Source organism: Dipodomys spectabilis, unplaced genomic scaffold (assembly GCF_019054845.1).
Source record: "Dipodomys spectabilis isolate Male_0828 unplaced genomic scaffold, ASM1905484v1 ptg000043l, whole genome shotgun sequence".
NCBI lineage: Eukaryota > Metazoa > Chordata > Mammalia > Rodentia > Heteromyidae > Dipodomys > Dipodomys spectabilis.
In genome coordinates, this window is record NW_024870720.1 from 29,164,252 (window position 1) to 29,189,094 (window position 24,843).

The window sequence follows — 24,843 nt, forward strand, 5'->3', positions numbered from 1 at the left end:
GGGTCCACCTGTATCCCTATTTAAATGATTTGGATTCTATTCTTCTTATTAAAAGTTGCTAAGAATTGAGAAAGCACCCCTATGACTTCGTATGCCCATAATTAATTACATCCCAAAGCCCTATCTTCAAATATAGTCACATTGAAGGTCCAAATTTCAACACATGAGTTTGAGGAAGTGAGGGAACCCAAAAAAAGGGATCTGTAAGTCTCAAAGTCCCCTTGTGTTTCTTTTGCTTGCTGACATTTGAAAACCAGTCTGAGCTCCAAAAAGAATGAATTTCTCTTCAAATAACAAAGTTAAAATTCACATATCCTTTCCTATTTTCAGAGTAAATGAATAAAAGAAATAGAAAGACAACATGGTCCCACACAGGGAGAGAACATGCCAAGTTAAAATGAGATAGAACTTCAAACAAGAACTCTACCATTGGGGCTGGGAAGGTGGCTCCGTGGTAGAGCGCTTGCCTTGCATGCATGAGGCCCTGGGTTCGATTCCTCAGCACCACATAAGCAAAAAAGAAAAAAGCCGGAAGTGGCGTTGTGGCTCAAGTGGTAGAGCGCTAGCCTTGAGCTGAAGAGCTGAGGGACAGCACCCAGGCCCAGAGCTCAGGTCTCATGACTGGACCCCCCCCCCAAAAAAAAAGAAAAAGAGAACTCTACCATGACAGTGAACTGGCAAAGGGACACAGCATCCCAACTGAAAGAGCTTCCACAATATACATAACAGATAGAATTTAGTGTTGGATTATAGTCCAAAATATGAAATCAATATATCCAAGAAGCAATATTGATAAGAACACAGTATTAAACATAAGTACAGGAGAGGAGATACAAATCATTCATGTAGAAACACTTGAAATAATTGATATTAATAATTTACCCTTAAGAAGGCAAAGCATAGCTCTATATCTTCATATCTTGGCTATATATAGTGACTACCTTTTAAAAATACAGTAAGAAAAAGGTATAAAATTACAGAGAAGAAATGTGACAACTATGACCTCAATCAGATGCCCAACAAGAAGGTCAACATGGATGCCATGTTAATGTCCTTCATATAATAATTATGATACTAATGGGAGGCTATCATAATAAAAGAGACTAGGAATAAAGACTTTTTTTGAATTTCTTGCTATTATGGTCATGTTTTAGTTAATATATAGCTATCTTAAAATAAAGTTTACTCAAAAATAATTTAAAAGAAGAAAGCTTGAAAATTAATGTGAGGGCACTTTATAATTACCTTAATTAACTTTTGCCTAACTCTTTTAAGTTCTTTCAATAGAAATAAAGTAAGATTTCTACATCAGGAATCACAAAAAGAAAGCTTACAAATAACCATCATGCCTTTTCAACCTAGAGAACAGTAAAGGATAATATATTACTAAAGTAAGGTAAAAGTCTTTCCTTTATATTAGACATCATATTGCAATTTAATGTTGTATTTAAAATTAACAAGGTATAACATTTATTTCCTCAACCATTGTCTCCAATGAGTCACATTTTTTGAGAATCAATTAGAAATAATTCATGTGAAATTTTCATTAGACCAAATTTACTGTGAAATGACTGCCAGTTACTTCTGTATTTCAATTTTCTTGAATTCTTTCCTAATTATTCAGCCTTTTAGTTAGAGCCTCAAAGCACAGCAAGTGCTTTAAAAGCAAATTTTAAGTTATTGTTATATTACCCTAATGGAATAACATACTGTTTTTCCTCTGCCCAGATATGTCATCTCATAAATGCTTGATGGATGAATGCTTGCTACTTAATGCTCCATTCAACACACACTGTCTCTTGGCAATTTTATGAGTGTGATTACAAGTTGCTTTGGTGCCTTAGCTTTCTCCAAAATGCATTATCTCTCAGACTAATTCACACTGGAAGGCTCTATCATTAAAGATACAGATCTTCATCCCTTCTAGAGTTTCATAATTGGTGATCTTTGTTTTTGAAAATTTTGGTATTATCTTCATATATATTTACAAATAGGTTTTAGTTCAACTGGTCTATTGATGCATACAATACATTCCAACAGTCATCTCTTCCATCATTTTCCCCATTCTACCCATCCCTTCTTCAACCTTTCACCTGAAAGATTCCTAATTCCATTTTTACTTATGTACATTGAGTATTATGACTATTCACCACCATTGCTCTCTCTATCCATCTATCCTCCTTCCCTCAGCCTCCACCCCTCTCAGACACATTTCAGCTTCTCAGGATTCATTTTGTTAAGCAGTCTGTTAATTGTTTAAAGGATCTACACCACGGAAATCTAACCCATACTTTAGTCATAAGAAAATTATCTCTGTAACTGAAATCTTTATTATAGCTTGTAATTTTAAACAAAATCTTTACAAATTTTAGATGTCTCAATAAAGGGTGATATAGCTGCACCTTTAATTTTATTTTTGCATTCAGTATTATTTTGTATTATCTCAATTTGGGACTCATATATATATATATGTGTGAAGAAAGTAGGGATGAGAATATTTTATTTTCCCAACCAGAAATCCTAGGCCTCTATATGTCTTCTAACTTCTACTTAAAACTGAGCAACGACTTACTTACCTTTATCTTCTTGAAAGTACCTAATCATACTCATCCAGAAGAATCTGACACTTCCAACTCTTCTCCTAGAAGTTTTCCCAACCCCAATGCCAAACATATAGAGTACATTCTGTCTTCCAAGTGTCCACAGAAAAATTTGGCTACCACCTACAACTGATATTCATTTTCCAGCTTACTATATCAGCTTCCAGTAAAAGTTGTATGTCAACATTTACCAGTCTTATCTAATAGTTTCCTTCCTGTCTAAACTTTATCCCAGCCATCTACTCACAGGTGGTATTCATGAGAATGTTTTCGAGTTCTTACATTAATTTTTGCTGTGTAGCAAATGACCTCAAAACACGATGACATAAAACAACAGCCATTTCATTTAGCTCAGAATTCTGGGAATAGCTTGCATAGCTGAATATCTGGGAACATATTCATATTCCAGATCCCTAGCTGTCCTGAGCCAGCTAGCCCAGGAGTCTTCCCAGGCTGTGGTTTCTGATCACCAGTCCCAATATACAAGCATTTTCCAGTGCTAAACACATGGCTAAACTCAGATTTAAGGAGTAAATTGACTCCACTTTTTGGTGGGAGGAGCTACAAAACTTCATGGCCATTTGATTTTAACCTACCATAATTATCCTTTAAATGGCTGTTAAAGTAACCTCTAAGAAATTCTCTCTTTCTCTCCCCACTCCTCTTTTCTTTCTATCTCTCACCCAACCCTTATTCTTCAGGTTTTCTGCCATGAGACCTAGGTTTTATGTCTTCCCCTCCACAACCCTACAGCAAACTAATTTTGGGTAAATAATTGCATTGTTCCTTATGTACTAAATGAGAAATTTTGCCTTAGTGAGAACTAAAATCTTTTCTACTTTTAAAAACACATTTTACCTAAGCCCACAGCAAGAAAAACAAGAGTGCAATATTAAAATATAATAGTATAATATTAAGATAGGAAGGAAATGGGGGGGGGGGATGGAGGATGGGAAGGGATGGGAAGGGTAAACAAAGGAGGAGGCTACAATGCTTGATAAGAAATGTACTCACTATCTTGCCCATGTAATTGTAACCCCTCTGTACAGTATTTTCACAATTAAAAAAAAAGATAGGAAGGAAATATTCAGTTTCCCTCATTAAGAGAACTCCATGCTTTTTACTATTGCTCAAATACAGTCCTCCTTCCATGGGTTCTGACTAGATAGCATCTCAATTTTACTTTTCAAAACTCACCTTACTGTCCTTACAAAAACAGACAGCGAATATCTTTTGTCCATTTTGCTTCTAATTTTTATCAATATTAATCTAAGAACATTTGGGATGTGTTAATTTATTAAATACTTGGTGTATACCTACTACAACTAGGTGCTAAGGATGAAACACTAAGTAAAAACAGGAACAGTCCCTGTTTGCTTATAACTCTATTCCGAGGAAAGAGGCAGCGATTATTCAAACAGTGACATAAAGAGAACAAAATAAAACGTGGTAGTTACAACAAAGAAAATATGCTGGTTACTACATCTACATATACAATGAAATCTAGCCTACTGCTGGGATTCTAAGGAAAACTGCTAGAAAGAGCAAGTTATAAACTGAGATACAACATAAAGTAAATGTGACCAGAGATTATAATTTACAAAAAAGAAAAGAAAAGAAAGAAAAATATTTTCCACTTGCTAATTGTAGAACATTGGACATGTTCCTTGACCACAGAACCTGAGCCTGCTTCCTTCTCTTTGTGATAAGAAATGTAATCACTATGACCCAGCAATCCCACTTTTGGGCATTTACCCAAATGTTTACAAACAAGACCACACTAAAGCTACCAGCACAACTATGTTTATTGCAGCATTATTTACCATAGCTAAGATATGGAACCAACCCAGATGCCCCTCAGTAGATGAATGGATCAAGAAAATGTGGTATATATACACAATGGAATTCTATGCCTCCATCAGAAAGAATGACATTTCCCCATTTGTTAGGAAATGGAAAGGCTTGGAAAAAATTATATTAAGTGAAGTAAGCCAGGCCCAAAGAAACATAGGTCCCATGGTTTCCCTTATATGTAATATCTAGTATATGTATGAGTCAAGCGGAAAAGGTCAGATAATGTGATGTTAGGAAAACGATCCCTTAAATATGTATTTTAATGTTTTTTTTTCTTTCATGCATGTGTTTCTAACGCATTTATAAGATTATTTCTTTGTTGCTTTGTATGTCCCTCCCCCACAGTGTAACCCCTGCTTTCACTATATTTGATGTCAGTATAACTTGTGGAGGAGATGGGGACAAACAAGTCGTTTAAGGATTCAGGTGGACCTATTGCAACAATGAGAAGTACAAAATGTCATGTCAAAAATGAGCTTTACAATGTCGGTGTGTGGGGGGGGGGAGGGGGGAAGGATTGGGTGGGGGGGAGGGGGGAGGCTGGGAAGGGAGGTGAAGGGTAAACAAAGGAGGAGGCTGCAATACTTGGTAAGAAATGTATGCATTATCCTGCCCATTGTAACCCCTCTGTACAGTATGTTCTCAAATAAAATAAAATAAAATTAAAAAAAAAAAAAGAAATGCAATCATACCTATAAGATAGAGTTCTTGTGGACTTTCTTTGTAAAGTAGTTACCATAATAGCTGGCACATTAGTAGGCATCTGTCACACATTTTTTGGTTATTAAAGCTCATTTACAATCTTTATTGGATCCATTCAAATGTATCTGGGGCTCAAATTGGAAAAGCAAGCACTGAAAACCCACAATACGTTTTCTTCAGTTGCATTTCATCTTGAGGGACAATGGACTGAAGGCCTGAAATATAACAACATATTTAAAGATAAGACCCTGAAAAAAACTATGTTGTCACGCATTTTTTAAGGATGGAAACAATCAGGAGATAGGGTTTCTAAATTTGAAGCTGGGATTTACTCTTATCTAGCTATGTCATCCGAAACAAGATATTCACCTCATAGCTTTCCTTCCTCAAGGTCACAGAAGCAGTGTTACCTGAAAAACACCTTCCCCTGGAATAGACAGAAGAATTACATGAGCTCCTACACTGAAGAGAACAAGTCTTGATATCTAGTAGGTGCTGCATGAATATACTTTGTTTTGTGAGTGAAGAACTCTCACTGTATCCAATGAGGTAAAAAAAATTATTGTTTGTAAGCCAGGTACTGGTGGCTTATGCATGTAATTCCAGTTACTCAGGAGGCTGAGATCTGAGGATTGCAGTATAAAGCCAGCCTGGACAGAAAAGTCTTTGAGACTCTTATCTCCAATTGATTACCAGAAAGCTGGAAATGGAGATGTGGCTCAAAGTAGTAGAGCATAGCCTTGAGCACAAAAGCTCAAGAACAGTTTCTAGGCTGTGAGTTCAAACCAGCACATGCTAAAAAATACTATTGTGTGGCTTTTCAGGAAATTGAGACAAAAATGTTGTGATGTGCCAAGTTTATTAACTGATGGATTGTATGATCCAAAATCCAAACTTAGAGTTTCCAATTCCAACCTCATTCTGTGTCTAGTATGAATTGCCTTTTTAGACACTCAAAAAGAGCCACTGACTAATGAACATAATATTACCATAGCAAGAAGATCCCTGTATCTTTTTCAGATCAGTGTTAGATAAATTTTCCTGAGATACTACGTCGAGAAATAGATAAGAATTCATGTTGTTCTAAATGTTTTATATCTGAATTTTTTAACATTAGCACTATGTTTATTAACATAATTAACAAAGATTTGAGCATAAGCTATAAGATGTACAGAGAAAAAAAAAAACCTGGTTCTCAAAACAAAAGAAACAAGGCGTTTAAAAACAGTGTTTCACTTGCCAACCACATTGTCAAGATGCTCTGTGTAATAAGAATTACCAGTGTCTAAATGCTCGTGGGAAGACATCTCTAACAATGATATCCACCTAGAACTGTCTCACTCCAAAACCTGAGCTTGTCCACCACACAGCTCACGAGATTCATCACAATGGTGATGCCACAAATATTTGAAAGAGGGGGAAAAAAAGAGGTCAACAGGAACTGATTGGTGGGAAAAACACTAAAATACAAAACTCAAGGTGAGAAATGGCTCTAAAATTTCAGAGATGAGAAAACAATGCCACTTAGAGCAAACAAATCCTTAATATTCAGCCTTAGCTGGGTTTTCTTTTTTGGTTTGGTTTCCATGACAACATATGTTTATTGAGCAATTCCTTGTATATTTGCTGAAGGCAGGTAAATTGCTTTCTGTCAGCTTTGGTCAGATAGAGTAGGGGGTGGGGTGAAGCAGTCCAGAGATCTCATTTTGAAGATTTTTTTAAAAAATCTTTTTCTATAGAAATCCTTTTATAGAAATCTTGTTTTATAGGAATCCTTTAAAAGTGATGGTACTCATTTCTTTTTTTTATTTTTTTCTCTTTTCTTTTTCTCTTTTTTTTTATTGTGAAAATACCATACAGAGGGGTTACAATTACATGAGCAAGGTAATGAGTACATTTCTTATCAAGCATTGTTGCCTCCTCCTTTGTTTCCCCTTCCCATCCCTTCCCATCCCTTCCCTCCTACCCCTTAGCCCCCCTCCCTGCACCAAAGTTGTAAAGTTCATTTTTTGACATAACGTCTTGTACATCTCATTGTTGCAATGGGTCCACCTGTATCCCTATTTCAACATTTTGTTTTTTTCCCTTCCCCTCCCCAAATTATGCCAACATCAAATACAGTGAAAACAGGAGTTACACTGTGGGGGAGGGACATACAAAGCAACAAAGAAATAATCTTATAAATATGTTAGAAACAATAGCAAGAAAGAAAAACCATTTGAGTCCTTATCTTGGGGTTCATTTCACCTAACATCAACTTATCTGACTGGTATTATCTGACTTTTTTACAATAACTGGTATATGTCTGAGATGGTACTCATTTCTTAAATTTTGTGTCAGGCATTGTCTGAAAGAAAGATTAGTATGCATCAAAAGGAAGAATTCAAAGGAAAGGGAAGAAGAGGAGGAAAGAGAGAGAAGATGAAAAGGAATATATTCAGCATGTGGAACAATTTCTTCTGACCACCTAGCTTCAGCCTAGCCATGTTCACTGCTTATCTTCATACTCCTCATGCTTTTTATCTGTACTCACTGCTTTCTCCACTTTCTGCCCAGAAGCAAAGTGCACACAAGTTGAAGAGAAATGCCAGCTGCCTACCAGGAGATCAATGTGCCAATCTTATCACCATGGCCTAGATGGCAGTTTTGCAGATTTAGAATCTCATCTGAATAGCATTCTCTGCCCCTCTGAGCACTTCCCTGAATACAGAATGGAATGGCTTTCCCTATGATCAGGAACTGCCCAGAGATGCAGGAACTGGACAGCACACTCAGGGGTCTGACAGTCTGTGGCGTGAAACTGCATCTGATGATAATACTTCTGACAGTTATTCTGCCGGTTCTTCAGAGAGACCCAGGCAGGAATAAGTTCAGTGCTCCGTAGCAGTAATTCTTTCACTAGCACACCCTTCAAGGGTTTTTCTAGGCCCTCCTCAACATCTTCTCTTCCTCATCTATATCTTAGAATTGGATTTTAAATAATAATTGCTCCCAAATACTCATATCAAAACTGATGTTTAGGTACATTTAATATTTTGGGTACATTCAATATTTTTGGTTAATATAAAAGATTGGGGTATATCTTACTTAGCATTCATGTATCACAAATTAATATTAATAAGCATTAGGATTAATAATTAAAGCAAAAACAAAGTTGATAGGCTGGGAATGTGGCTCAGTGGGGTAGAGTGCATGCTTAGCATGCATGAAGCCCTGGGTTTGATTCCTCAGGACCACATAAACAGAAAAGGCCAGAAACAGCACTGTGGCTCAAGTGGTAGAGTGCTAGTCTAGAGCAAAGAAGCTCAAGGACAGTGCCCAGGCCCTGAGTTCAAGCCCCAGGACTGGCAAAATAAAATAAAATAATTTTAAAAAGGAAGTTGAAAGTTTTGTTGGTACTGAGGGTTGAATTTGGAGCCTCAACTGCAACTCTATGTCATTTTGCTTCCATTTACTTCTTTTCAATTTTCCTTGTCAAGATGATGTACAGAGGGGTTATAGCTATATACGTAAGGTAGTGAGTACATTTCTTGTTGAACTTGTTACTGTCTCCCTCATTTTTCTCCCACTTTCCCTCCCCCGTTCCTCCCCCCCCAAGTTGTACAGTTTATTTCCAACATATTGTCTTGTGTGTATCATTGTTTCATTGGTTTGCCCTTGTCCTTTGTCTCACCATTCTGTTATTCTCCTTCCCTTCCTCAAATCAGATAAACATACATACAATACACAGGATAACAAAATCAAATACAGTGATAACAGGTTACAAGATATAGGGAAAAACACAAAAGAAAAAAGAAATCACATAGGACATTAAAAACAAAAACAACAAAGAAAAATCTCTTGTTTCCATATCTTGGAAATCATTTTGCTTGGCATCATCTTACATTGTCATATGTATATAGTTATTGAGCTATTCTGCTTATCAGCTGGGATTGTCCCAGATATATATTAATTATTAAATATGAAGGAAACAATGGGATTTATGTTTCTTTGTGTCTGTCTTACTTCACTTAATATGATTTTTTTCCAAGTCCTTCTATTTCCTTACAAATGGGGCGATGTTATTCTTTCTGATGGATGCACAGAATTCCACTGTGTATACATACCACATTTTCTTGATCCATTCATCTACTGAGGGGTTGGAGGGAGTGTAACCTTGTCCAACCACTCTGGAAAGCAGTGTGGTGGATCCTCAAAAGACTAAACATACAGCTTCCCTATGACCCAGCAATCCCACTTCTGGGCATTTACTCAATTTAAGCCTTTCTTTAGCATACCACTTGCCATTTTGCTGTTTTGGCTCCTTCATACAAGTATGTGGAAAAATAAGGACAGATTGAACATAAACACTGTGAAACTCAACTTCCCATCTGATAACCCAGGAAGCCTGGAAAAGATTAGGGTAGGTAATATACCCAGAGTGGATACAATGGACTAAGAGGAGAATTCACAGTCCTGCACTGCCAGACCAGAACAGGTGAGATTTCCTCCCACTTCTTAAAATTTAAAACTTACAATTTAAAACTTACAAATTGTTTATTTCTGGAGATCTTTTTAATTTAAAATATATGTGTACTGAGGCTGACTGAGAGTAACTAAACCCATGAAAAGTGAATATACTGTACTCACTCGTCATTCTCTTAGGAGTTTCAGATGTCTTTTCCCTACTCAAAACTTACTTGCTGGATCTCTCTACAAAGATGTTCCCAGAGTCCTCAGATCATTTTTGTAACACATAGTTATTATCTCTGCCACCTCACCAAGCTTTCCTCTCCGATTCACTCTTCTTCTTCGCATCTGCATTTCAATGAATCGTAACTTCATGGTCATCTATATCATGCTATTATTCTTTTTTTTTTTAATATTCTTGCCTCTCTCCCATCCCCAATTCTGCAGATTACAAAATCACGTTAAATTTCTCCACCATTTCTTGAGTATATTACAGTCTTTACATTTCTACCTCCCATTTCTTCCTCCTATCATCTCTTCTGCCTTAACAGCTTTCTCATTTAAACAACTCTCTAGTTTGCCTTTCACCATGCCTACAGAATCATCTTCCTAAATTACACATTTTATCATGTCACTTGTCTGCTCAAAATCTTTTATCTTCTCCATCGAGTAAGGGAATAGATCTTAGTGTGACATATCAGACTCACTAATACCTTGTTCTGCCCGCCTTGACAGCCTCATTTCTAGCACATTCTCCTCCTATCCTGTGTCCCACTATTTCACATGAGGATCGTCAGATTTAGAAAATAAAAACAGGAGATACCTAATGAAACAGCCAGGTTTGGAGCCTACCTATACTAACATAGTATTAGTTGTTAATGAGACATTCGCATTTAACCAGGTCAGTTATCCAGCAACACTGATCTTTATAGCAGTCTCCAAATGTATCCCACATTTACAAGCTTATCTGGTCTTATCTGTAATGCTTGTTCTCTTTAAATGGAATTCTCTACCCTATTCCCTCACCTATTGATTTCCCATCCATCCCACAGATTTCTTAGCAATAGACAACATCTAGCTCCTCTTCTCTCATGGGAGAGGCCTTGTCTAAAATGCTGTAATAAGGTGAACATATCACTTCACTCTCCCAGCCCCCAATATGCTATCAGGGATGGAATGTTTTGTGACATGACTCAAAGAGGTGAAAGTGGGGGTGAAGAAAATATTGCCTAGCATACTAATATCCAGGTATTCTTCTTCAAGAAACAGACTTTAAAATTTACACAACAAAAGACTGTGGATTTCTCTTTGGAGCGTGGTAGAGGATGGGGTCCTTCTAGGGACCATGTTTGCTTGATTAGATACTTAGTAAGATAGTAACAGAAACCCTCCATATTTCTCCACCTTCGTAGCTGCTGAGTCGATGGGGTCCCAGAAGGATATGATGAGAATGAGCTTTGATTAGGAAAGATCCCAGGGAATGGGCAAGCGAGCGGGCGCCTGAGGGAAAGATGATTTCAAGGAGAATGCCCTAGAGAAGGAGGCAGTGAGGAAGAGCTGGAGAATGAATCTGCCCTTCCAAAGGCCTAGGTTTAAATGGTGAGGTTCAAAGTCTTCCATTCCCCTTCTCAACTAGTTAATGAACAGTCACTGTATTCTCTTCAGAGGTGACAGAGGTTATTCCATAGGTGCCCAGTGCATACTTGCTTTAGGGAAAAGTGTGCAAAGAGCATCTGGAACTGGGAGGAAAGTGTTCCCCCTATGTTCTGGATACAAGCCATTACAGTTCTCCTGGGAGTGGGAGTGTTAAAGGGCTACTGACAGCATCTCCCCAATAGGGAAAGGGTCCACTTGAACCCTGACCTAATCCTCCCTAGGAAACCTCATGACACAGAGTGTCAGGAAATCTGCAAAGCACTATACAGACAACTCTGTGTAAGCGCTTAATACCTCTGCTTTATTTTTACATAGAAGGTGGATTTATTGAGGATGTCATTGGGAAATTAAATTTGCACTCCAGATTTACATCGAACAAACTTAGTACTAGAGAATGCATAAATATGTGTTCCTTCCTTTCCAGGATTAGGCAGCCTTTTTATATTCCTAAACCTTGGGCCATTTGGGCAGAAAGATGATCTGGTTTGCTGTTTGACTACTGAAAAGAGAAAGTTGCCAGAGGAATGAGAGATCACACGGATGAAATCATAAGCAAGACTGTGTGTCTTGCTTCCACTCACTTTTATGGTCAAATAAAGTGAAGAAAATGGACTTTTTGTGTTTAAGAAGTTGAAAAATGTGAGAGCATCACTGTCAGCTGATTGCCAAGAACCAGGAAAAAGATCAGGGAACAAGGGACCCCTGTGAAGGTCCCAGCCCACAGCTAGTGCTGACTAATGACGCTTAGAAGTAGGAGCATGATGGCCTGGAAGGTCAGAGCGGCTGCCCAGCTGAATTTGATCTTGGGTAGTGGAAGTGCAGAAGAACTGAAGGCAAATGCAAAAGAGCATGTCCCTGGTCTGGACAGAGAGGATTCTACTTCAGTAGATGGCGAGACATATCTCTGAGGCCCAAAGACCTCCTTTCTGACTAAGCTTGTCTCCAGAATAGTTATAAAATATTCAGACAGGGGAGGAAGGCTTGTTTTATCTTAAACAGAATTTCATTCAGTCACCAACAATCAGTCAACTCCTATCTACTCTGTTGTGTCTCTCCCTCCTATTCTGGTTCCCTTTTATGAAAAGTAATGATCTTAACGAATTCAGGACTGCCTAAACTCCAGATCCTCATGTGTGAAGAACAGGAGCATATTCCACAAGCACAGGTGTACAAAGCTACTGTATTGAGCAGGTTCTCTCAAGTTTTGAGGGCACTCTGCTATGCATAGCCAGGACCAGTTAGTGTGGTCCAGTGCCATGTAAAAATGCTGAGATTCTTGTTCAAACATTAAGAATTTTAAGAGTACAACGCTCTATCAGGTTACATGCTCATAAAGCCAACTTTAACCACAGACTGCTATACACTTAGCACTCACATGTGTGGTGGGACTAGGATACCAAAAATACAAGTCAAGAAACTGAGGCTGAGTAAATGTATACAATGTACCAGTAGCAAGCAGTCAAGTTCACATTACAATTCAGCTGAAAGGTTTTCGAATGAAATCTCCAGAATCCAGGTGGATAAGAATGAAGATGCAAAATGCACTGAGTTCTGCTGTTGATGTTGTTTAGGGAGGGAGGGGGCGGGAAGCATATCACACAGAGCCTGCTGTTTTGAATCTCCTGGCTTGCATGTTGTCTACAGTCAGGACTGGGGTAGGAAAATGGCCGTGTAGCTCAAGTGGTAGAGTGCTCGCCTTGAGCTGAAGAGCTGAGGGACAGCGCCCAGGCCCAGAGTTCAAGCCCCACGACCAACAAAAAAAAAGGAGGATGCCAAAAAAGAATCAGATTAAGAATCAAGATTAAATTAAACAATTAAAATGCATACAAAAGCTGTGGTAAACAAGATATCAAAATAATAAAGGTGGGCTGGGATAGGTTATTTTACAACATTGCATTGTTAGGCGAAGTTCTCTGTTTCCAGTCCAGCTGCAGTTCCTCTGTGACCACCAAGTCCGCAGCAGCACAGGTTTACGAAGGTTGATACAAGTTAGGACAGAGTAGATGATGCAGAGCTTTATCTGTAGCCATGATATTTTTTTTCTCTCTTTTTTTTTTATTGTGAAAACACTGTACAGAGGGGTTACAATTACATGGGCAAGATAATGAGTACATTTCTTAGCAAGCATTGTAGCCTCCTCCTTGGTTTCCCCTTCCCATCCCTTCCCATTCTCCTCCCAACCCCTCACCCAATTCTCGCCCCCCCCCCCCAAAGTTGTAAAGTTCATTTTCGACTTAACTACTTGTACATCTCATTGTTGCAATGGGTCCACCTGTATCCCTATTTAAATGATTTGTTTTTAAATTATAGAACTTTTATTAATGTTTTCTACTTGATTTAAACCTAAGAATCTTTCTGTAACAGTATGTAGTGGCACACAGTCTTCTTTTTGCCTTCAATTCATTATGGCTTAGAATGGCACTGTTAAGAACTAATTACATTCTTGATGCTCAAGAGCATTATATAATTACATAATTTACATAATACCCATCATTTATGGTATACTCGGCATGGCATAAAGTGACATACACCCACTCTGTCCTGCAAATTCTAAAGAATATTCTGACTCATTAGGTAATAGGTACTCAAGCATCCTATTTGGATGGCATTTTACTCATTATTATTCATCTGAATATAGCATAAAAGTAATGCCTTAGATACCCGATGTAAAGCTATAGCCTTTGCTTGTTTTCGCCATTAGTTTAAAACTCCTGGGAGACGGGGCCGGTGGTTCATGCCTGTAACCCTAGCTACTCAGGAGGCTGAGATCTGAGGATCACAGTTCAAAGCCAGCAGGAAATTCCGTGAGACTCTTATCTCCAATAAACCACTAGAAAACTGGCAGTGGTGCTGTGGCTCAAGCAGTAGAGCGCTTGCCTTAAGTTGAAGAGAGCAGGGACAGTGCCCAGGGCCAGAGTTCAAGCCTCACGATCGACCAAAAAAAAAAAAAGCCTATGTCCTTCTCCTCACTAACCTAGACATTTAAATGTCTTCTAACTTCCACTTACCTATCACACCCATAGTTCTTCCCAACCGAAGGTGCAAGCTACTCTCCTAAGAAGTCTTCCTTAATCCTCTCAATCTCAAGCCTCTATAATCAAAGGTTTTAGGTATTACTTATACATGTAAAATTCTCCTCTTCTCTACTAGAGAATAAAACTCTTGGAATAGTCTAAATATAGTTCATCTTTGTATCTTCAGTACTTGGCACTTGCTATGTGTGAAGTGAATAAATAATCACTGGCTGAATAAATGATCTATGCAGTTTTTTATGATAACTATTTGTGCATGTATTCTTTCCCTTTGAAAAAAAATTAGTTCTCCCTCTCTACTTACTCCTCTCCTCACACTTAGAACGTGTGTGTGTGTGTGTATGTGTGTGTGTGTGTGTGTGTGTGTGTGTGTGTGTGTGTGTGTTTTCTCAAGGTCAGCTTTCAGGAATTTCTAATCATTAGATTCGAATCTGAAGGAAGCTTATAAAAATGACATATTTGATTTTACACATGAAACTAGTGTCACCTGAGATGATATTGCCAAGCCAATAACATTACTGCTGATTGAATACCATTTTCTATGCTTTCTATGCTCTGAGATGTTTTTAAAAGTTGCTAATGTTTAATTATCATTGAGGCAAACAGCTACCTAGTCCATACCTAAATGATGAAATAATTGCATTATGGATTTCATCACAGAGTTTAAATGAATGATTGTTGCACTGAACTCAATAGACTAGAACTACATGGAGCTGAATTTGGCTATGGATAAGAGTATTTTTAATGGTATTAATTTGTATGAAACTCTACTAGTTATTAAATCTTCAGGCACAACCAAACAGGCATAACCAAACGTGTTCTCAGCATTTTACTTCTTCCTATGCTTAGCTACTTTTTAAAAAAGTATTTTGATTCCAGCACATTTTCCTACCCTTCCCTGGGAGCACTCCTCAACTTGTATGCATAACGTGCTCCCTCATCTCTATGTACCTCCTCCACACCCTGTTCTCATAGTTCAGATATTTCATAGGCTTAAGGAACAATAGGTAAGCCTATTAAAGCTGGTTGAAAGGTTACATTTTAGAAAAGTCTGGTGGCAATTGCAGAATTTTGGATTCTTATTCCTTTCACTTTTTAAACTATTCCCAAGACTGGTCCACTACTTGAACTTTGAAACCATTTATTTAACCAACTGGCAAAATTCAGAATGTTTCTTTATCTTTCCATTTGCAAGGTAGATCATTTCAGTAAACTTTTGTTCCAAAGTTGGACATACCAAAGCTAATAGGCAGAAGACAATGGTACATAAGCAGCAAGATTTTCATCAGGGTATGAAAGCTTCCTACCCTCCTTACCTAGGAAATGGTATATAACACTGTAAATGTTTACTGTAAATAACAAATTTGAGAGGTTATTCCCTGTTTGGCTCAAGTTATTTTATATTGACGGAGATGCATTGTATTCATAAACTATACTGTTAAATAGCAACTCCTTTCTTTGTACAACTACTTTAAAATAATAAAAATAAATTAAACAATGGTGGTTCACACCTGTAATCTTACCTATTCAAAAGGTTGAGGTCTGAGTTTAAAGCCAGCCTGTGCAAGAAAGTCCATAAGACGCTTATCTCTGATAAACTGCCTTCTAAAAAGCTGAAAGAGGCACTGTGGCTCAAGTAATAGAGCACTAGCCTTGAGTGCAAAAGCTCAGCCTAGGTCTTGAGTTCAAGCCCAAGAACAGCACAAAAAGAAAGGAAGGAGAGAAGGAGGGAAGGAGGGAAGGAAGGAAGGAAGGAAGGAAGGAAGGAAGGAAGGAAGGAAGGAAGAACGGGAGGAAGGGAGGGAGGGAGGGAAGGAGGGATGAAGGGAGGGAGGGAGGAATAAAGAAAAACCATCCTTGCTGTTGAACATACAAAAACAAAAATAAAAAAAAAATCATCTCTTTTTCAACATAACTTTTTAATTAATGGGCCTTTGGTTATTTTCAACACTATTGTAATAGTTTTTCCTTAAGTTTTTATTAGATGCTCTTATGAAAGCAGTAGAGACAAGACAAAGAATGTAGGGAAATAAATGAAGCATCTTCCTAGGATTAGTCAATAAGGTGGAATTCCTTACTTAAATATGGTTTCAATAGGAATAGAAACATTATTTTCCATAGGACACATACATCCTGAAGCCTCACATCAATGCAGTAATTCAACTTCCAACAAGAATTCCATTTTCACACAAGTGGTTAGGAAACATATTCCTCTTTCTCACTCTCTGCCACTTTTAATATTGATCTTAATAATGATACTTATTAGGACCTGCACCTGGAGAGTACCTAAATTATTCCAGATGCTGGACTAGGCATTATACTGGTTTAATCTCATTTCATCCTTTTAACTCACCTTATTTATTACTTATTTTGACTTGGTAGATCGAAACATTAGTAAGGCTAAACACTTTGTACACAGCCTCACAGTTAAGAAGCAGCTCTGGGATTGAAGTCCAGGTCTTGTCTCAATAAGGATTTTTTTTTTTTTTTTTTTGGTTGGTCATGGGGCTTGAACTCTGGGCTTGGGTGCTGTCACTGCGCTCTTTAGCTCAAGGCTAGCGCTCTACCGCTTGAGCCACAGCACCACTTCCGGTTTCCGAGTGCTTGATTGGAGATAAGAGTCTCGCGGACTTTCCTGTCTCGGCTGGCTTTGAACTGTGATCCTCAGATCTCAGCCTCCTGAGTAGCTAGGATTACAGGCGTGAGCCACCGGCGCCCGGCTGAATAAAGATTTTTAAACTCATAACCTTTGCACTGTAATAGATCAGAAGCAAGTCTCCTCTCCATCCTCAAGAACACTGGTTTGGCTACGAGTTCAGATATTTTAAAATCCAGTTAGAGTTGAGAGGTAGATAAGTTGTGGTACACTATCTAGGAGCAGATTCTCTTCAGGCATAAAACAAGTTAAAAAGGAGAGAGAGAGAAAAATAGAAAAAAGAGACGTTTTTGAAGTGCTATTTGTGGTTCACTGAGTAGACTAAAAGGTTCCTAAAATATTTTAAAATAATATATTAGAAATAGGTTCAATTAGTGTACACCTGGAAATACTTTTAAAACAGTTTTAAAGAGCAAGTAAGACACAAAGTTTTCTTTTGCTTTTTAATAAATGTCAAACCATGGCACATCATTATCTAGCATGTATCTCAGAGTGTCTGAACATTTTCTTCTTTTGCATACATCTTGCAAAAAAAATAATTATACTTACTACAGTAAGCAACATTAAGGAGGAGGTCTGTGCTTGTGAAGAATTTTGCTTATTTGATTCCTTTTAGGTAAGCTGAAGAGAAATGACAAAGGACATTTTTAAGCCTCTGGGAATATCTCTGTTTCACATCTATTTATGTTTGGAATTTTAAACTTCAATGAGAATAACAAAATATGGAAAGAAAACATTCACCTTCAAAGTATAGTTGATCAACATTTCTTTGAGAATATAAGTACTAACCATAGATGTGGAGTAAACATACTGCAGAACCAACCTGTGGAAAGTTCCAAAAAGAATCCCAATTATGTATCACTTTGAATAATTACTGGTTTTTAGGTTATTATTTTTAAGCGTTATCGTCTATATATTTTCTTAATAAAGAATTTCAGACTACTTTAAATACCATTCACCGACAGGTCCAGGGAAGAATGAGAAGCTTCAAGACGTGCCAACTAGATGATATTATAAAATACACAATCCTAGGAGTCAGTAACAGCATGCAGGCTAGGGTAGAATATTTGCACATTATGTTCTGGAACTAATGCTTGGCTGACAGAGATGATCACATGGGAACAACTTCCTTCACAGAGAAAAAAATATTTTGAAGCATAAAAGAGTTTTTTTAAGACCAGATGCTCCCATACGAAACAATATTTACCAAGCAGAGAAAAAAAACAGCATAAAAAGACTTTAAGCCCAGTACCAGTGGTTCAGGAGGCTGAGATCTGAGGATCATGGTTCATAGTAAGCCCAGGTAGGAAAGTCCATGAGACTTTTATTTCCAACTATCATAAAACCTCCACAAGTAGAGCTGTGGCTCAAGTAGTAGAGCACTAACCTTGAGAAAAAAACCTCAGAGACAGAGTCCAGGCCCTCAGTTCAGGCTCCATGACCAGCCCACCCCTACATACCCACACACACAAATTTTATTTCAAGGAAATATAGATATACTTTTTGTCCTCTTGACAGTTGCTACTAAAATCTACTAATTACTCAGGGCCAAGGGAAATCTGCAAATCCTACCATATGCTAGGTTTCTCTGTGAGGGTTATTTTGAGTTTCATGTTTCATGATTATTAGTTAGGTTAAACTACTGACAACAATGCCTTTTGGGAGACATAATTTCTTGAATAAATTTGGTTTTAAATTCCATGCTATCAAAATATAGATTTACTAAAAGATAAGCTCATGAAGTGTCAGGGTTTGTTTTATGTTGCTTTTGTTTTTTGTCAGTCCTGGGGCTTGAACTCAGGGCCTGGGCTCTACCCCTGAGCCCTTTTTGCTCAAGGCTAGCCCTCTACCACTTTGAGCCACAGCTCCACTTCCAGTTTGTGGGTGGTTAATTGGAGATTAGATTCTCACAGGGACTTTTCTGCCGGGGCTGGCTATGAACTGTGATCCTCAGATCTCAGGATTCTGAGTAGCTAGGGTTATAGACATGAGCCACCAGCTCCTGGCTCAGGGTTTGTTTTTGGTTGTTGCTGTTGTTTTTTTAAACACAACTATTTTTTTATAACTTGTATAGTTCCATCACTTAACATACTTGGCATTGAAATAGGTACTTAATAAATGTTTTGTTTGAATGAATGAATGCTAACAATGCTCCAAATATATTAAGGCCAGTTATAAGCAGATTATACTAAAATAAAGGTCTTTTTAAGAAAAGTTTGGTCCAAAAGCTATGGGTACTGAGTATATCTTTGACTTTCTTTACAAAAGTTTGTATTCAGGCTGGTTGTTACTTAAATAACATGTTGTTGCTGGGCATTGTGTATGTGTCTCTTGGACTCAAGAGGCTAAGGCAGGAGGATTGTAAGTTTGAGGCTATCTGAGCTATGTAGAAAATCTTGTTAAAACAAAAACAAACGAAAAAAACATGTTAATTGGCCCAAATATCCTACTCCAATGTCTGTGTCATTTGCTTTGACCATGGGCAATAGAATGGAGTGGAAAATGTGAAAGATAACGGAAGAGTTCACCTAACAGGCTTTTGCAAGCTAGAGATCCTTATGGGCCAGCCTACATTCAAAAACTTCAAGCCAGAGAAGTCAATGGTATAAATTTCCATCTGAGGCTGAAATTCCAAGAACCTACATGGATGCTAGTGTAAATCCTGGAGTCCAAAGGCTGGAGAGCCTGTAGTTTTGACAATCAAGGCTGCAGGAAAGAAAAATTGTGTATCCTGGTTTTTAAAATCCCCACTTTACATCAACCAGATAGGACTAAAAGTGGAGTCAGAGATAAAGCCAGAACATTGGACAGGAAGGCCCATAGGTATCTACCACCCTTTCCAATGCTTTAAGGCAAGCACATAGCCCAGATGAGCTATTTCAAAAGTATTAATGAGCATTTTTTGTAAAACATCAATTTATTTTTAAGTAATGGTGTTCAAACTTATTTTATTAGCAATTCATGGTACTAATAGAAAATCCTCAAATACAAACATGTATGCTTTGTTTAAAAATAAATTTATTTTATTCCATGGTAACATTGACAGTTTACATAGACAAGCATTAGTATGTGAAAACAATTATTTTGAAAAGTTACAAATGTCTGGAAAATTCTTTCTTGATATCAGAGTTGTAAAAGACACCACTAAAGTTTCAAGATCAGTACAAAATTCCCAAGCTTGAATTGGTAGGAGAGATTTTTTTAAATAAGTTTTTTATTGTGAAAATACTGTACAGAGGGATTATAATCACATGAGCAAGGTAATGAGTACATTTCTTATCCAGCATTGTTGCCTCTTTCTTTGTTTTTCCCCTACCATCCCATATCTCCCACCTCCTCAACTGCACCCCCACCCTCCAACCCCCCACGCCCTGCCTAAATTGTAGTTCCTTTATCCACATAACATCTTATACATCTCATTGTTGCAATGGTCAATCTGTATCCCTATTTAAATAATTTGTTTTTCCCTTCCCCTCCCAAAATTATACCAACATCAAATACAGTGAAAACAGGGGTTATACTATGGGGGAGGGACATACAAAGCAACAAAAAAATCACATGGTACCTTATAAATATGTTAGAAACAATAGCAAGAAAGAAAAAAACCACTTGTGTCCCTATCTTAGGGTTCATTTCACTTAACATCATCTTATCTGAGCTTTTCTGCTTATCCCAGACATATACTAGTTATTGCAAATAACTATGGGACCTAGGTTTCTTTGGGCCTGGCTTACTTCACTTAATATAATTTTCTCCAAGTCTTTCCATTTCCTAACAAATGGGGCAATGTCATTCTTTCTGATGGAGGCATAGAATTCCATTGTGTATATATACTACATATTCTTGATCCATTCATCTACCTAGGGGCATCTGGGTTAGTTCCATATGTTAGCTATGGTAAATAATGCTGCAATAAACAAAGTTGTGCTGGTAGCTTTAGTATGGTCTTGTCAGTGATCATTTGGGCCCAAATGCTTCAATAAGGGAGCTAAAAAAAATAGAATGGAAGAAAGAGAGCTCTTCAGTAAATGGCTGGCAAAACTGGTTAATCACCTGTAGAAAACTAAAGCTAGATCCTTATATATCACCCTGCACCAGAATCAACTCCAAATGGATCAAAGATATCAGAGTCAAAGCAGACACCCTGAAAATATTACAGGATGGAATAGGAGAAACCTTAGGTCTCCTTGGCACAGGCTGAAATTTTCTCAACAGAGACCCAGAAACACAACAAATCAAAGAAAGGTTGGACAAATGGGATTGCATGAAATTGCAGAGCTTCTGAATGGCCAAAGGACATAGCTAGCAAGATCAATAGAAATTCCATGGATTGGGAGAAAATCTTCACTAGCCATACAACAGACAAGGGTCTCATATCTAAAATATACTTGGAACTCAAAAAATTAAATCCCCTAACAACAAATCCTCAAAGAAACAACTGCCCAATAAATAAGTGGGCTAAAGACTTGAAGAGAAACTTCTCTGAAAAGGAAAGAAGAATGGCCAATAGACGCATGAAGAAATGCTCAACCTTTCTAGCCATAAAAGGAATGCAAATCAAAACAACATTGAGATACCACCTCATCCCAGTTAGAATGGCTATAATCAAGAACTCTAATAACAACAGATGCTGGAGGGGATGTGGCCAGAAGGGATCCCTACTGCATTGTTGGTGGGAGTGTAAACTTGTTCAACCACTTTGGAAAGTAGTATGGAGTTTCCTCAAAAGACTCCACATAGAGCTCCCCTATTACCCGGCAGGAGAGATTTTTATTGGCCAGCCAACTTCAATTCAGGAAAGAAGAAACAAGAATAATATTATTTCATGTTTTTAAATAATCTAATGAACATTTTTCCCAAGAACTTTCAGTATCAAGGAAGACACAGAAAGTAGAGAAGACAAGAATGAGTTAAAGGACACTTGAAAATAAGGCATACACAACATGAATAATTTATTTATAATCTTGTTATACAGAGATCCTTAACAGATGAACATCAAGTCTGAAAAATTTTATTTGGAAAACTGTCAGATTTTTAACTTGGCTCTTAATTGATAGGTAAGCAAATTTTGTACTATTAGACACTTCCTCCCAACCCAGTTTCACTCGATATTACATATGCTAGAAGAAGCTACAACAATCTCATTTTCTGTCTGAATTTCCTATTTCAATGTGACTATGGACTCTTCGCTGTAAAGAAGAATTTACAGATATTTTGAAAAAGAAGCTTCTTGGCTGGCAGACACGATGTGCAGTCACTTCGTTTTGTAAGTGAGTCTCGTAATTCAGGTATAAAAATTCCATATTCTGTGGAATATTGACTAAATGTAGACTTTCAGGTTAATGCAGTCCTTACTAAACGCACTGTATAGCTGATAGAGTAGTTGACAAAGTGGTTCAAGTAACAGATTGGATGATCCTGAGTTTGCGGTACCAAAATCAACCTGAGAGAACCAGATCTGCTGCTGTTGCTTTAAGATCAAATGAATGAAGGTAAGGTCATAACCACTGTTTGCCTGAGGTCTACAGTGCTGTCACTGCCTTTCACAGCCTCTTCCAGGGCCATTATTTATATTTTATTGAGCATAAATACTTACTCAGGGTGTGAAGAATGTCAAGCATTTACTTTTCTGTCTTTGTTCATTACCCAAGCACTGGGGCAAAAATCTGTTTGTGCTAGTAGTGTAAGATATTACTCATATCACTGAGACTTCAAGAGGGAACAAAGAAACAATAAAAGTCAACTCCATACAACACACGATATGATCAGCAAACCTGACAGGGTCTCTGTCTTCTGTGTTTCTGCAGAAAAATGTCCTGCACATCTCAGAATCCTAGCAAAACACAGTTCTGTAGAAAACCTCAGATTTTATTACTGAGCTAAGATCCACAAACAGAAGCTAATAAGAATGAGCACCATTTTTTAATTTGGGCAAATCTTAGCCCTACCAATTCCTAATTCTCCAAATCCAGGTTAGTATGCCTAAATTCTTTGGATTCTTTCCTGTGTGGGAAACAGAGATTAAATGAAATACTGTATTTCAAGTTAAGCATATAGTAAGTATGTGAACATGGTAGCTTTCTTATTGATTCAATCCTTAAGCTCTAAATCCCTGCCCCCTTTTTAAATTTTATATGTAATCCTGGTGATACAATTTCAGAGGAAATCTGTAGAAATGTCCCTTCTTATGACTGCTACCTACACATGTACTTTTTAACTAGACTATAATAAAATTATTATTAAAAATAATAACAAACACCACAAACTAATATTACAAATAAAAATACAAAAGTAAAATACATATTTAAAATTCATTTCTACTAGCTGTTTTCCTGAGGCATGTTCTGTCCATTTTCAAATGAGTAACGCACACTTTGTAACTCCCCGCCAGCCCGGAGGTACCTTAATAGCCTGAAAGAATGAAGGAAAGAAGAAAAATTTTAAAGCTCTGTACTGTGTAATAATAATCATAATAATCATAATCATAATCATCATAAATCCAGAAGCAGTATTTCTGTTTTGGTTTGTTGTTGTTGTCCTTACAATAAATTAGGAAACTATTATAATCAATTAATAGGCATTTACTACCTACTCCATTAGGGAATTACTGGGATGTTTGGGCAAAGTAGAGAGTTTTGTAGTTTCTTGAGTTGTTTTTATTTCTTTGTTGGTTTGCAGCAGGGAGGAGGGTTTTGAGACAGTGCCTTGCTATGAAGCATAGGCTGGCTTTGAACTGATGATCCTCCTGTGTCAGACTTCTGCGTGCTGGAATTACAAGTGTATATTACCATGCTCAGCAAGGATAGACTGTACATAGAGAAAGCTATGGAAAGTCATTACTTTTTCATGGTGAATGTGAAGAAGGAAGTGTGTGGTCTGACCACAATGGCCTCCCTTCTGATCTAGAAGAACTGGCCAAGGATAAAACTACTTCTTTGAAAAGCAGGAAAGAAATAATCTGTTTCCTTTCTGTGTGAAATCTACCTTACCTCTCAAACACCATTCTTGTGAAGCACTATACCACCTTACTTTCAGCCAGTTCCAAGTTTTGTGTTCTTACAATCAACTCTACCCTGCCTGATTCTTTTAGGCCATTCTATGTGCCCTGCTGTAGCCTTTCTCCAGGGATTCCCTCTAGTTCCCATTCTAGGTACTCTATTGTCCACTTCTGGCTGGGTTTGGCTAGGAGAAAGCATGTACTGAAGAGTTGAAAGTGGGAAAAGATTGGTTTTGTTTGTGTTTTTCTCCACTATTTCTTCCCCCCATCCTCATTTCAGTTCTAGAAGTAGCTATTTCCACACTACCCAATGTTGCCTGGTTACAGGTGCTTCTCCAGAGCTCTTCAAATGCTAAGGTAACACTTAATCCAGGCTGCCCAACATAGGAAGAGCAACAGCTCTCTACGCTTGTGTCAAGGAGCCATGACATTCTTTGTATGCGCCCTTAAACCTACCTTCACAGTCCTTTCTTCAAATTCTCTTCATTGGTTCACTCAAGATAATTTCTAGAATCCTACAGACCACTGACTGAGAAAACATCTAAGGAGCTTAGAATATAGGAACTGTCCAATCAATGTACCTGCTACTACAATGGTATTTATAGCTTGTTATGTCTTCAGTGTAATGTGTCTTCATTAAAATACCTCTTCATTTGTTGGGCACTAGTGGCTCACACCTGTGATCCTAGCAACTCAGGAGGCTGAGATCTGAGGATCACAGTTCAAAGCCATCCCAGGCAGGAAATTAACCACCAAAAAGCCAGAAATGAAGCTGTGCCTGAAGTGACAGAGCACTAGCCTTAAACAAAACCAGTCAAGGACAATGCCTATGTCCTGAGTTCAAGCCCCAGAACCAGCACCACCACCACCAACAACAACAACAACAATCCTTAAAAC

At 37.7% G+C, this 24,843-nt stretch overlaps 1 protein-coding gene across 1 annotated transcript in view; it reads right to left on the minus strand.

Moving 5' to 3' along the window:
* Window positions 1-21,913: 21,913 nt before the first annotated feature.
* The window catches only part of Btc (betacellulin), a 48,203-nt gene continuing 45,273 nt past the window's right edge, over window positions 21,914-24,843 (minus strand). Inside the window, exon 6 of the mRNA XM_042678253.1 lies at window positions 21,914-23,360. The gene's annotated coding sequence lies outside the window, so the exon portion shown is untranslated. The remainder of the gene's footprint in view (window positions 23,361-24,843) is intronic.